We start from the raw sequence: 14,579 nt of genomic DNA, 5'->3' as shown, positions 1-14,579 counted from the left end.
GAAGAGAAGAGCAACAGACACGAGCGGCGGGCCGCCGCTCGCGACAACAACTTCCGGTTTCCGGGAGATTTCAACTTCCGGTTTCGGCGGAGAATTCCCATCCCTACTCTGACTCACGGTACGGGGAGGTCGAGCCCATGCAAGTGGGTCGTACCAGTCTTAGCTCTGAGGAGAGGGAGTTACGTCGAAGAGGGAATTTATGCCTTTACTGTGGTCAGGCTGGACATTTTGTTTCCCGTTGTCCGGGAAAAGGCAGAGCCCATCAGTAATGGGGAGTATACTGGTGGGCCGAACCTCTGAGCTGATCCCCAATGGAAGACCTTTGTGCCATGCTCGACTTCTCCTGAGAGGCACATCTCAGGCTCTGGCTGTGTTTATCGACTCCGGATCAGATGTCAGCATCATTGATGAGGAGCTCGCACTACAGCTGGGCATTCAACAGATTCAGTTGCCCCAGCCGGTACCGGCTAATGCTTTGGACGGTCACCTGCTGGGAACGGTGACTCACCAGACGACACCGGTCCATATGCTCATGTCGGGGAACCACCATGAGACAATCCAGTTTCATGTGCTACGGTCCCCCAAGATTCCTCTGATTTTGGGTTATCCATGGCTCCTCCGCCACAACCCGAACATTGACTGGTCAACTGGGTCCATCCTAGGGTGGAGTTCTTCCTGTCATCAGGTTTGCCTCAAGCAGGCCGCTGCACCTCAACTATCTGTGGATATTAACCTGGTTCCGGATGTCACAGGGGTTCCGGCGGAGTATTTGGACTTTAAGGAGGTTTTTAGCAAGACTAAGGCAACATCTCTCCCACCTCATCGGCCCTATGACTGTGCTATTGAGCTACATCCGGGCGCAGTCCCACCCAAGGGGCGGTTGTACTCACTTTCGGCACCGGAGAGGAAGTCCATGGAGACGTACGTCAATGACTCTCTGGCTGCGGGAATTATTCGTCCTTCCACGTCACCCGCAGGAGCAGGGTTTTTTTTTGTGGCGAAGAAGGATAAGACCCTGAGACCCTGCATTGACTATCGGGGTCTGAATGACGTCACGGTAAAGAATCGTTATCCCCTGCCACTCATCTCGTCAGCATTCGAGTTACTACAGGGAGCAACAATCTTTACCAAGCTGGATTTACGAAACGCATATCACCTGGTACGAATCCGTGAGGGGGATGAATGGAAGACCGCCTTCAACACCTCTTCAGGACACTACGAGTACCTGGTGATGCCATTTGGACTTACCAACGCCCCTGCAGTTTTCCAAGCGTTGGTGAACGACGTACTCCGGGACATGTTGGATCGTTATGTTTTTGTTTATTTGGACGACATTTTGATTTTTTCAAAGACCCTCAAGGAACACATCCATCACGTCCAGACAGTCCTCCAGAGACTTCTGGAGAACTCGCTGTTTGTCAAGACGGAGAAGTGCGAGTTTCACACTTCTTCGGTCGCCTTTCTTGGCTACATCGTGGGTCAAGGAAGTGTGGAGATGGATCCCTCCAAAGTTTCAGCGGTTACCTCGTGGCGGGTTCCTGATTCCCGGAAGGAGCTGCAGCGTTTCCTAGGATTCGCTAACTTTTACAGACGGTTCATCCGTGGCTACAGTACCGTGGCCGCCCCGCTCACCGCCCTGACCTCGTCTAAGGTAACGTTTAGATGGTCCCATGCAGCAGAGGAGGCTTTTCAGGACCTCAAGCGCCGGTTTACGTCGGCTCCTATCCTACAGGTACCAGACCCTGCTGGTCAGTTGGTGGTGGAGGTGGATGCTTCTGACGTAGGGGTGGGGGCCATCCTGTCACAACGCTCTGGTGAGAATCAGAAGCTCCACCCCTGTGCTTTCTTTTCGAGGAGATTGAGTCCGGCAGAGAGAAACTACGACGTGGGGAACCGGGAGCTTCTAGCAGTCAAGTTGGCGTTGGAGGAGTGGCGACACTGGCTTGAGGGGACAGAACTGCCATTTCAGGTTTGGACCGACCATAAGAACCTGGAATACATCAGGTCGGCACAAAGACTGAATTCCCGGCAAGCCAGGTGGTCGTTATTTTTCACCCGGTTTAATTTTTTCCTCTCCTACCGCCCGGGCTCCCGCAACGTGAAGGCCGACGCTTTGTCCCGGCAGTTCGGGAGGGAGGGAGACACCTGCGGTATCCCGGACACTATTCTTCCTGCTCCTCGAGTGATCGGTGTTCTCGCTTGGGAGATTGAGGAGAGGGTTAAGACTGCGTTGGTGGACCAACCCGGTCCTAGTTCTTGTCCTCTTAACTGTTTGTTTGTGCCTCAGGTTTTGAGGGCTGAGGTGCTTCAGTGGGCTCACAGCTCCAGACTTTCCTGCCACCCTGGGATTCAACGTACCAGAGGGATGGTCTTGCAGCGATTCTGGTGGGCTACGCTGGAGGCTGACACCCGGGAGTTTGTGAACGCCTGTCCTGTGTGCAATCCGCACAAACCCTCTCACCAAGCGCCAGCTGGCCTCCTTCATCCATTACCGGTTCCACGTCGCCCATGGTCACATATTTCGTTGGACTTTGTGACTGGTCTTCCACCGTCCCACGGACATACTGCCATCTTGACGGTGGTGGATCGGTTCAGTAAAATGGCTCACTTCGTACCCCTGCCTAAGATCCCGTCAGCTAAGGAGACGGCTGAACTTATGCTTCTCCACGTTTTTCGCCTTCACGGACTGGCGACTGATGTGGTTTCCGACCGGGGGCCCCAGTTCACCTCTGTGTTTTGGAGGGAGTTTTGTGAACTGATCGGGGCGACGGTCAGTCTCACCTCCGGTTTCCATCCACAGGCCAATGGTCAGACTGAAAGGAAGAATCAGGAGATGGAGACCACTCTCCGCTGCATGGCTTCCGATCATCCTACGACCTGGTCTAAACAACTCCTGTGGGTGGAGTATGCCCACAACACACTCATCAGTTCCGCTACTGGTCTTTCCCCTTTTCAGTGTGCATACGGGTTTCAACCCCCTTTGTTCTCTGCATTGGAGAAAGAGGTTACCTGTCCGTCTGTCCAGGCCTTCATCAGACGTTGTCGGAGGACTTGGAGGCGGGCTCGAACTACTCTGCTTCAGTCTGCTAACCGGTACGCCACATCAGCGAACCGCCGACGCACCAAGGCACCTGTGTACCAGCTAGGCCAGAGGGTGTGGCTTTCCACTCAAAACATTCCCCTTCGGGTGGAGTCTAAAAAGTTAGCGCCCAGATTTATTGGACCCTTTGAGATCGTCAAGGTCATTAACCCTGCAGCAGTTCGACTGAATTTGCCCCGGAACATGAAGATCCATCCCACCTTCCACGTGTCTAGGATTAAACCTGTCCGGGAGAGTCCTATGATTCCCGCCGCTCCCCCACCACCACCCCCTAGGATGATCGATGGGGGTCCGACCTATACCCTTCGTCGTATACTTCGTTCCCGACGCAGAGGAAGAGGGGTTCAGTATTTGGTGGACTGGGAGGGCTATGGTCCTGAGGAGAGGCAGTGGATTCCTGCTCGTCACATCCTCAACCCTCAACTCATCCGGGACTTCCACCTGCGCTACCCGGAGCAGCCTTCTAGGACCCACGCTCAGCCAGGCGTTAAGCCGGGGGGTACTCGTCGGTTACGGACCGGGGGCTTCATCGAGGAGGAGGGGGAGGCGTCTTCAGTTGAGGAGGACGAGGATTTCCAGGAGGGGGAGGCCGAGAGAGCATTCTCAGATGAGTATTAACCTTTCCCATACCCCCACCTTCCACCCGGTGTCTGTAGGTTTTTTGTTGATTTTTTATTTATTTGTTTTTTTCCCCGTAGGTTTGTCTTGGACGTCGGGAGCCGTCCATTAAGGGGGGGGTTCTGTCACAGTCTGCTTTCTCACTCACCTATTTTCTGCATTAACATTCCTTAGTCACCTGGTAGCCACACCCTGTCTCTCTTTCACTCTGTTACACCCATCAGCTCCAGTAGTATATAGGCCCACTTCACTCTCACCTCAGTGCCAGATCGTACTTTGCAGCATGCCAGTCTTTCCAGCATTACTTCCCAGATTGCTCTCCCGGTTCCGACCCTGCCTGTCCCTGACCTGCCTGCCTCGCCTGATTCCTGACCCTGCCTGTACCCGGACTATTCTGCCACGCCTGCTCCCTGACCCGGTCTGTACCTGCGACTCCCGTCTTGCCTTCTCCTGGAACCCTCGCCTGTCCCCGACCAGCCCTTTGCCTACTACCTGCCTTTTCGTCTCCTACCAGTTATTGCCTTCAATAAAGCTGGTTACAGACTATCCCTGGTTTCCCCGTGTTTTGCATTTTGGTCCTCAGCTCGTTTGTGACAGTTTGTATATAAGCTCTTTGTTGTAGTGGCTGCAAATATTATTATTGTTTTAAACAATATATTACACTCCAGCTCTTCCAATTCATTACGTTACTACACATCTGTATTCATTCATGGTATCATTGTATCACCAGCCCTAGTCCTCAGTCTACCATAATCCACTGGGCACTGTTACGACCCCCTCCACTCCACTAGGGGTCTCTGCCTTTGTGTTCTGCTGGCTGGCTCTTGTTTGTCATTCAGGTGATCAACCTGACGAGCCACACCTGGAAGGTTTCTCATTTCTCTAATTTCCCCTCCTCGACTCCTCCGCTCGCATCTCCTGTGGGCGGGACTAAGACTGCTTTTACATGGGAACGTTTGCGTTTATGCACAGTATGCGCTTTCAAAAAAGTCTTCCGTTCACATGCATTCGTTTCATTTAACGTGTCTGTTCACACGAGACCGCTGGAAACGCTGTAGTACATATGCCGGGCCTGTAAGTGGCACTGTAACTTCCGCCAAAATACACCAAAAGCAGTGAAGAAGACCCCGGAGCAGCCCCGCAGCAATGTTGCCATGGCTACCCTTCTGTTTAAGCCCCGCGGTGGATTTAGCAACATGTAGTTCATGTAATTCTCCATGTCCACTTGTTGCTGATGGTTGTGGTAGAGGAGCTGTAGATTTTGCACTAACATCTGTAGCATGGTCAGTAGCAGTAGCACTAGCAGTAGCTACTGGCCATGCTACAGCAGTGAGCAGGAGAGGTGGGGCTATCGTTATTTTTTCAGGAAATATTCGTATTGAGGTGATTACACGGACTTGGTTGACCCCCCAGAGAGTTTCGTTTGCAAATCTATCCACCTTGGGACCCGTTATCGTTTGTGGGGTCCGTTTGTTACGGCCTTGTGTAAATAATGGGGCTATACGCAAGAGAAACTATGCAGATACAAGCCGTTTCGTTCTCGTGTAAATGTGGCCTAAGACACGAGGATAGGAGTCGAGGATAGGAGTCGAGGAGGGGAAATAGAGAAATGAGAAACCTTCCTGGGCCGTCTACTTAAAAGGCCAACACCAACCCATACTGCCCTCTCACTCTTCTGTTGGACACGGCCGCGTCTTTGTTTCTGCACATTTTCACACACCCGGACACACAATCATTACTGATGACTGACTCACGTTTATTAGGTTTCTTTGAAGACCTTTGGTTTTGGTTATAGTAAATAAATATGCTTTTTGTTGCACTTAACTTGTCTGGTCTCCCATCTTTGTTGCAGCCTATGAGTCGGGCGTAACAGCACCTATAAGGTCATGCAGTGGATATATGTCATGAAATATCACGTAACCTCCTCATTTAGCACTTTCCAGGTATTGATCCATTAATCTGACATATATATTTATTAACTGGTAAAGCTGACTTTAATGACTTATACTCTTTGTACTGTTTCTGATTTGATGTAAAGTGTCTTTGAGCATTAGGAAAAGCGCTAAACAAATCCAATGTATTATTATTATAAGTATCTTAGTTTAGGTCTCCCATTATAGTACATTATAATTCATCAGTTCATTTAACATTTGTATTAACAATATTAACCTGCAAAGAAATATGTAACCGTCAAATAAATGTAAATTAGTAAAGAGTACAATATTTGCTCCCAAGTTTTAGTGGAATATAAATATATGGTAGCATAAAATGAAAATACTCAAGTGAAGTACAAGTACCTCTTAATAGTACTTAACTCAATGTACTTGGTAACTTTTCCAACACTGATCTGTGTACTTTATGAACTCATATATTGGATAATAAGTTCCACTGTTTGAAAAGTATGTGATGAATAGATATTACTTACCAGTTTATGAATTATATTTTCAGTTAACCTGTTGATTGGATTGGTTATTTTGTGTTTTTTTGTAAATATTGAGTGTTCTTGCATTTCAATGTGTTTTTTTCGTATACCTGTGAAAGAGTATTTCGATCTTTCTGTGTGTACAAATATATTTTGAGATTGACAATAAAGTAGACTTTGCCTTTGACTTGATGTACATTTTAATGAACCATTTAGTTGTCTCTGTACTCTGTTTCATTTATACTTTTAAAGGTAGGGTAGGTAAGAATGGAGAAACCAGCTCGAGTGCGCTAGAATTTGAAAGTACACATCCGGAAGAAGTCTGCCCCTTCCTTCAGACTTCCTTATAGAGCCCCTCCTCCAACACACACGAACGCGCACATGACCAATGAGGGCACGAGATAAGTTTGTGCACAGATGGAAGGCTGACAGGCAGGTAGGCCATCCAGTTATTTTAGCCGGGCCGGCTCAAATGATTGGTCGTGCTTTTTACAGTACTACGGCTTCCACAGATGACATTTTTTTATGGATTTGTTGTCAAAGCATTTAATATATTCATTGCTATCGGGATGTTAAGAGCATTCCATGGAATATAACAAGTGTTTCTGAAGTGAATTACCTACCCCACCTTTAATTGTAATAGTAACACAATAGATCAGGAGTTTCAAAATCTGAAATTGTAAAAACAATCCACTTCTTTGACCAAATGCATTGTTAAATATGTGATATTTTTGTTAATTGTTGTAATATGTTTTCACTTCTGTTCACTCATGTAATTTCACCAGATTCCTCTTTACCTTTTTAGTGGGAAGTACCAATTATACCAATTTAACAAAGTTATCCAAAAAACACAAACTGAAAGAAATAGACTTCAGACATTGATAAGGGAAACCTTGAACTCTCAACAACTTATTCTCAGTGTTTAATGTTTATGTATTTGAAAAGTGAAGATTTGTGAATGTACTGTAGGAAATAAAATGACTGCTCTTAAAGGTCCCATGTCATGCTTTTCCGGTTATTACCCGTCCCCTTGTGTTATGAAGCTTTTTCTGCATGTAAACGTTCTGCAGAGTCACAAACCCTCAAAGTACACCCTGTAGCGAGTAAAACTAACACAGAAAAGACCTGTCTATGCTGCCCCAGAACGCCTCGTTGGGGATTTCTCTTTTTCTTCCTGGGTACAGTGACGTGCCCATACCCAAATGGACCCATTGGTCCAAATGGACCAATCCGTGGAGCCGTTAGGTTACGTCCGCGGAGCCGTTACGTTAACACACACACACTCAATCTTTTCTCAGCTGCAGCTCCGCCGATTTCTCCTCCCTGAGACGGCGGGACGCGGCGAGGCTGTGAGTCGGTGTGTGAGCACACACACAAACTCCCAGCCAGGCTGCGGGTGTGTGTGTGTGTCCGGGCTGGTTTCGGGCTGGGTGTCACTGTGTCTCGCTGTCTCGCAGACGGCCACTGGGCTCATAGGGAGGGGGGGGGCAGGAGCTCCAACAAGCCGTTTAGGACAGAGAGTGAATACACATACTATACAGAGATGCTGTATGAGAAACTAATGAGAGTTTGGGAAATTGCACAATATAAATCTATTCTTTCGATCCCGTTTGAATTGTGCCACGAATTACACATATGTTGTTTGTCAATTTAAAAGATAATTTTGCAAGTCAAAAAAATTGAAAATATGTCGTAAAACTGTGAAGTAAGACTTTTGTTTGTGTGAAACCGCTCAATGAACATCTCTGGTCTCGCACAACACACGTCACCAACACCAAGATGGCCGGATTTGTAGTCTTTCTAGTTGCATATTTTTCATGGAAATTATCTTTTAAATTGACAAACATCATATGTGTAATTCATGGCACAATTAAAACGGGATCGAAAGATAACTTTTCTCTCTCCATTGACTTCAATACATAATTTTTCCGAATGAACGTCCCATGGAGGTCCCCCGGAAAGGGAGGGACTTCGCCTCTCTATGGCTTGTGAGCTGAGCTGTGTGATCTCTGTATTTCATTTGTTTCTTTATTTCTCTGAACAGCGCTTTGGTCTGGAGGTTTTAAAGTGCACTACAAATAAAGTTGTATTGTATTGTATTTTGAAAAAGAAAACTGTCTCGTCTATCATCTGAATTCCTAAGCACACAGCTTCATCTGGCTTCACACATCATGGAAAAGTACTAGAATATTTTACACAGGCACAAGTAAAAGTGAAACTGTGAAATTACACCTGTAGATAAAAGAAAGTAGGTCAGTTATACACTCTAAATACACATTACTGGACATAACAAGGGCGGATAATGATCATGTTTTATAATATAACTATTCAACTTTTAAATAAAATCCCTTACCAACAACAACAACAACAACACACAAACACATTCTCTATAGGCAGATATTTGGAGCCTGCGCTACAAGGGATTATTACTTAGACATATAATCAGCTTTTTCAGTAGAGACTTACAGAAAGACAAGAAAACTCATAAAAGCTATAAAAATGTATTTATCTGGTATCTCTTACATTTAGTAAAAAAACCTCTATATACACTTTTATATACTTCATTTACGATTGTAGATTGTAAAGAACGTGTTGTTTGCTTATTATACTCTGTTCTTTTACTCAAGTAATGCCTATGTGTAATTGTCCAGCACTGTTCTTTCACATACCTGTTACACATATCGAGAGCCTTTATATATACAGTCTAGATCGAGAGCAACAATGAATGGTGTCAAAGTCCTTAATATATGTGCACCGAAAGCTGGTAAAAAAAAGAAGCATCCAATCAAATCAGCGCATAGACGCAACGAGCCAATCACAGCACAGTACTGGGCGGGACCAGGCGGAAGAGTTTTGAGATCTCTCGTGTCAAATAACATCTGTATTTGTTACTTTATACCCGCCTGAAAATCAATTATATCCGCCTGAATGGTCCATAAGAAGACTGATATTCTTACAGTGAGGTTTTAATTTAAAATTGATTTCAGAAACGCATTTTATTAATGTCTGACTCCCTGTAATCCGTGTGTTTTCTATACAACCAACCTCCAACTGACGTGTCACATCTCCTTGTTATGTTTTGAGTCATGTTGAGTTTCACTTTCACAAATAACTGCTGCGCAGTGCGCACTAAAGGTAAGCTGAACTGCGGATTTAACCATCGACATATAAACGTATATTATTGAACACTTTGATTCAGTCTCACTACATATTAAATATGTATATATGTAATACTACTCGTGCTGTAACGTTACCTCGAATGCTATCTAGTTTATAAATGTCTTTAACTGTGTATGCTAGCTTGGCCTCAGTTAGCTTAGCACAAACTTCGTCATTGTTCTAGAAAACTTTTTTTAACGGCTTTATAAACCGTTAATGTGACGGTTGGTCGAGATGTTTTTGTGTTGCTGTACATTGTTACAACAACCGAAGCTGAATTACAGTTAGTACTGTTACTATCAAAGATGTTGTTTATCTTTGTCGGACATTTTGTTAATACGACTAATGTGTTATTTCCGATTACAGGAAACTCTTGTCATATTTAATCAAACATTATTTAAGTTAACAAGAAATACACAAATGTAATGTAATTCAGGACAATTTTAAAGCATTTAACTTTTATTTTCTGCTACTTCAGGTCTACTGCCTTACATTTAGGGGGGAATTAATGAACATTTAATCCACTTGACTTATTTAATGATATTACGATTAATCAACAAAATATACATTATGATACAAAACAATCAATTAATAAAAAACAGTTAATAAATGAGCTGAAATTAAATGTATTTTCAACAGCTACTATATTAAACATGATTAACACATTAATGTGTCATTAAGTATAATCAAATTGTGAAATACACATTGTTCTGAAATGAAATCATTCTACATAATGAGTATTTAACACAGAGTCAAATATACATATTTTAATGGCAGTACATCTACTTGCATTTTGTATTCCAGTTCTTTACTTTTAACAAAGAAAGGGGAAGAATTGTAGGAATAAAATAACTTCTGTCATTATTTCTTCTCCTCTTACAGGCTGCTCTTCTCGGTCAGTGTTCGTACATCTATCATCTCCAGCAGGTATTCACTTCTCCTGATTGTTATCAGGGAAACCTGAATGAGTTGTTTTTCTACTTTATTAAACAGGAATACTTTTACATTCAGTTTTGACTTTCAAAAAGAAGATTTGGTCTTTAAAAAAACAAGAATTAGGAAATGGAATATAACAAGTAATTTATTAATCAACTTGTAATTCCCTCTTTAAATAATCCAAGTCCAGTTTACATTCAAAGGCTGGATTTTAATCTGTATATTTTGGTGCTATTTCATTGATTGAGATGTTTTATTAATAGCACATAAAAAAATTATGTTCAAAATGTAAAACAAGTGATAGCAGAATATGCAATGTGAGGCCAAACACCTAAAAGGCTCATTGAGCGTCTCTTTAAATACAATGATGTATTCAAAAAGGAATCTGAATACTTCTTCAATACAATTTTAATTTGACTGCAAGATTTGTGTTTGTATTTTATTCTGTAGTTCCTCGACCATCCCTTTCACCATGGGTGGAGTTGGGTCAAAAAAGAGGTGAGATGAAGACCTTTTCATGTTCATGGTTATAAACCTCATGACATTTTGATTTGAATAACCCAAATGAAAAAGGTGAAACACAGTGCTGTGCTATCAGCGCCTCCTTCACTAAAAAAGAACATGGTAATAAAAAAAGGAAGCCTGCCATAACTCCATTCATGGCAAAGTGCTGCTAGTTTCAACATCACATCAATATTCAACATTGAAACTAGCTGAACAAACCTTATCCTGAAGGCAATGCCTTTGTTCTAGAGCAGTGTTAATGACTGCATTAGAAACAGGAATATTGAATAAATATGTTTTTAAGGTTTTGATAAGTTTGAAAATCATAAATAACTAAGAATCATGTAATGTAACTTCTTCTTTAATCTCTCAGCCCCTCCAGAGTACTCCAAAGTGCTCCGATGGGTACACACACCCCCATTTGAGAAACACTAGTCCAGCTGACCTCCTTTGTCAAACATGTTTTGCTATGGGAGGACATTTGTAACACCATGTTTTAGTCAGTAAGCTCCTGAACCTTCCACCTGTCTGTCAACGCTCCATCTCTGCAGGGCTGAGGAGGAGAGAGAAGATCCTCCTGCAAAGAGACCTGAGATCAGGGAGAAGGAGTTAAAGGAAGAACGCTTGGCTCTCAGACGGTAAGAGTCCATGTATATGAAGGTCAACAGAACCTTTTGATCTGAATTGTCTTGAGAGTAAAACTATATAATTTAACACTACTTTACTTTTCCTGCATTGTTGATTTATATCTATTTGCCTAGTCCTTATTTCTTCTTTAAATGAAATGTGATTTTTCTTTATATTATGGAAATATATAGAATACAGATAAACATGTAGTGATAGTATGAATCATAACAAACTAAAATGACACAAGATAAACTCTGAACTTTAACAGGTGAAAGTACATATAGAGTAAAGGTTGAATATATATACTAAGCTTCATCAACACATGTATCTGGTTTCTATGTGTTATCAGTGGGCAGATTGGACATGCTGATGAAAGCAGAGTGAAGTCAACACACTGGGATAATAACACGTTTTCATTGATGTTTAATTAAGAAATACCACAAGAAAGAAGAGGAACTGTAGGAATAAAATAACTTCTGTCATTATTTCTTCTCCTCTTATAGGGAGAAGCTCTGGTCCCTTCTTCCTTTCTTCCCCAGGTATTCACTTCTCCTGATTGTTATCAGGGAAACCTGAATGAATTGTTTTTCTACTTTATTAAACAGGAATACTTTTACATTCAATTTTGACTTTCAAAATGAAGATTTGGTCTTTAAAAAAACAAGAATTAGGAAATGGAATATAACAAGTAATTTATTAATCAACTTGTAATTCTCTCTTTAAATAATCCAAGTCCAGTTTACATTCAAAGGCTGGATTTTAATCTGTATATTTTGGTGCTGTTTCATTGATTTATTGATCAAATAAATAAATAATGTTCACAAATTAAAACCAGTAATAGAAGAATATGCAATGAGAGGCCAAAGACCTAAAAGGCTCATTGAGGGTTTCTTTAAGTACAAATATATAAACTCCTAACATTTCTCCCTGTCAGTCATCGCAGCATTGACTTCAGTGCTGAGAAGATAAGAGCAGGTTCTCCTGCACCGAGCTTTGTGTCCAGAAAAAGTGACCGCTCCATGGATTTCCCTTTTTCTTTCTAACGGTAAGAGTCAATGTCTATGTAGGTCAACAGAACCTTTTGAGCTGAACTGTCTTCAGAGTGTAACTATCCTCGTCCTTATTCTTTATTTAAATGTAATGCTCCTTTATCTTTAGATGATCCATATCAGACTCTATTAGTCCAGGTTTTCTTCCTTTCCCTTTGGATTCTCCTGCACCGAGCTGTGTGCTCATGAAGAGCGACGGCTCCATGGATTTCCCTGTAGCTTTAATAACTCTTCATCATCATTTCCATTACACTTTCAAACTGCAAGATTCTATGTATTATCTTAGATGGGATATAACTCTATACATCTACAAGTTAATGTGGTAACGTGCATTACAACACTTGCATTGTTCATCACTTACTGATTGTGTTTGTTCTCCAGAGATCCAGGGATAGATGCAGGACCCTGGACGGACCTGGAGAGACCTGGACTCCATGGTCTCGGTGTGTTCTAGTAGTGTTGTGTTGAGGTTCCTATTCAGGCAGTAGATGACATAATCAAGGGGAGTCGCCTCACAGAAGCAGAGCAGTGAACTTCAGTGGTAGCAGCGAAAATGATTGTTACAGGTTACAGTTGTTAGCTAATGTGACTTTTAGTTCATAAGTAAATACATCTTAATAAATGTGTACACCTGTCTCTATAAAGGCAGCTAGTTTAAGGGATTTAAAGCTATATTCAGAATTTGTATTGCTTTCCATTTCCGTCAGAGCCCTTTCAGACGGGGATCTGAAGCCGTTATCCATGCTCTCTTCAGGGTTCCCACGGGTGCTGGAAATCCTTGAAAATGCTTGAAATGTTATGTGGTGTTTTCAAGGTTTGAAAAGTGCTGGAATTTTGGCAATGGTGCTTGAATTTGGGATAAAGTGCCTGAAATTGTAAATGCTTTACTTCGCTTTTTAGATTAAACTCCATGGTCTTTTTAGACCTGAAGCAAAGATGGCGCCAGCAGTGGCACGGCGAGACATATCCCAGCCCTGTTCAGCCTTTTATTAGTTCTAGTAGTTTTATTGTTTTGTGTTTTTTGTCAGAATGTCTCTGCTCTACTAGTTTATGACCGCCAGTCGCTTATGGAAATCAAAGCGTTTCAGGAGGGGGTATTAGAGCAATGTTTAGGAGAGCCAACCTCGAATCCTCCTCCTCCACTTTTTTCAAGCATACCTGCGCCGCCAGGTATATGCCATCCCCCAGAGGAAGCGCCCAAGACGAAGGGGAAAGCGGGGCGGAGAAGCCGTAAGGATCAGGGCTTACCTGCTATCTCTACGTGAAAAGGCCCTTAGCCTCCATAGCAGTGGATGCTGCGCTGCCCCGATGATTAAGCAGAGATGGCTCCTCCGCGTCTTTGCGGTTGTTTATAGCATAAAGAACATCTGATTTAATGGGAGGTAGGGAAATAATCATTTGAGTATAAGTATGTGTATATAATTAAGCAATAGCTCACGACAGGCCGTGGTATATGGCCATTATATCACAGTTAAGGGGCGTGGTTCGGCCCGACGCGAAGCAACCCCAGTAGCTCTGGAGAGAGCTTTCGCACCTGTGGCCACTAACGGTCATAATTTCTCTGCTTTGTTTCAAGAAAGCTTTTGAATGGTGATACTTTTTCAGTTGGTCTACTACCTGCTCTTCACGTAGCTCTACATGTCGTTGTTTAGGTGCTTTTTGTTCTGGAGATAGGCACTCGCACTCCTCAATCCACTCCTGGTGTTAAATGTTTTTGCGGACCTTTTTGATTACAGATTTGAAAACATCGTTGCTCGCTTTAAAAGTAGCACAATTCATGATGTCAAACCTTGGAAAGTATCTAGATATCCCTGCCCTAATGCCAAAGGAACTGCACACTGAATATGTTTTTGATGTCTATGTCTGGACCGCTGCGTAAAAAGGAGGGTTTCTGCCCCGTTACTTCTCCGCTGCTCTCTTGTTCCAGTTTGAAAAGCTGGAAACTGCTTGCAGTTTGAAAAATTGCAGGCAGTTTGCTTTTCTGCCCAACTGTATACTGTTTATCTCAGACGCGGAGGGATACTGACTTGTTGTGAAAAGTAACTTACAATTCTACCCGTGGTATACGCTCAGTATATCACGGCTAAGAACCAATCAGATTGCTTGATTTGACTTGTCCGTTTTATAAATATGTAATTTACAACAGCTGTAAGATGCTTGAAAA

At 43.0% G+C, this 14,579-nt stretch overlaps 1 long non-coding RNA gene across 1 annotated transcript; it reads left to right on the top strand.

The window, feature by feature from the left end:
- The first annotated feature begins 9,252 nt into the window (after positions 1-9,252).
- Positions 9,253-13,912, top strand: LOC117494882. The gene is made up of 7 exons (XR_004557129.1): positions 9,253-9,275; positions 10,182-10,226; positions 10,686-10,733; positions 11,291-11,377; positions 11,716-11,905; positions 12,301-12,411; positions 12,797-13,912. It is a non-coding gene; the product is annotated as an uncharacterized LOC117494882 (long non-coding RNA).
- The last annotated feature ends 667 nt before the right edge of the window (positions 13,913-14,579 follow it).

The sequence above is a fragment of the Trematomus bernacchii genome, unplaced genomic scaffold (genome assembly GCF_902827165.1).
Source record: "Trematomus bernacchii unplaced genomic scaffold, fTreBer1.1, whole genome shotgun sequence".
In the NCBI taxonomy this organism is placed as follows: Eukaryota; Metazoa; Chordata; class Actinopteri; order Perciformes; family Nototheniidae; genus Trematomus; species Trematomus bernacchii.
Note: the sequence above shows the minus strand (reverse complement) of the source record. Positions and strands in the feature narration are given on the sequence as shown.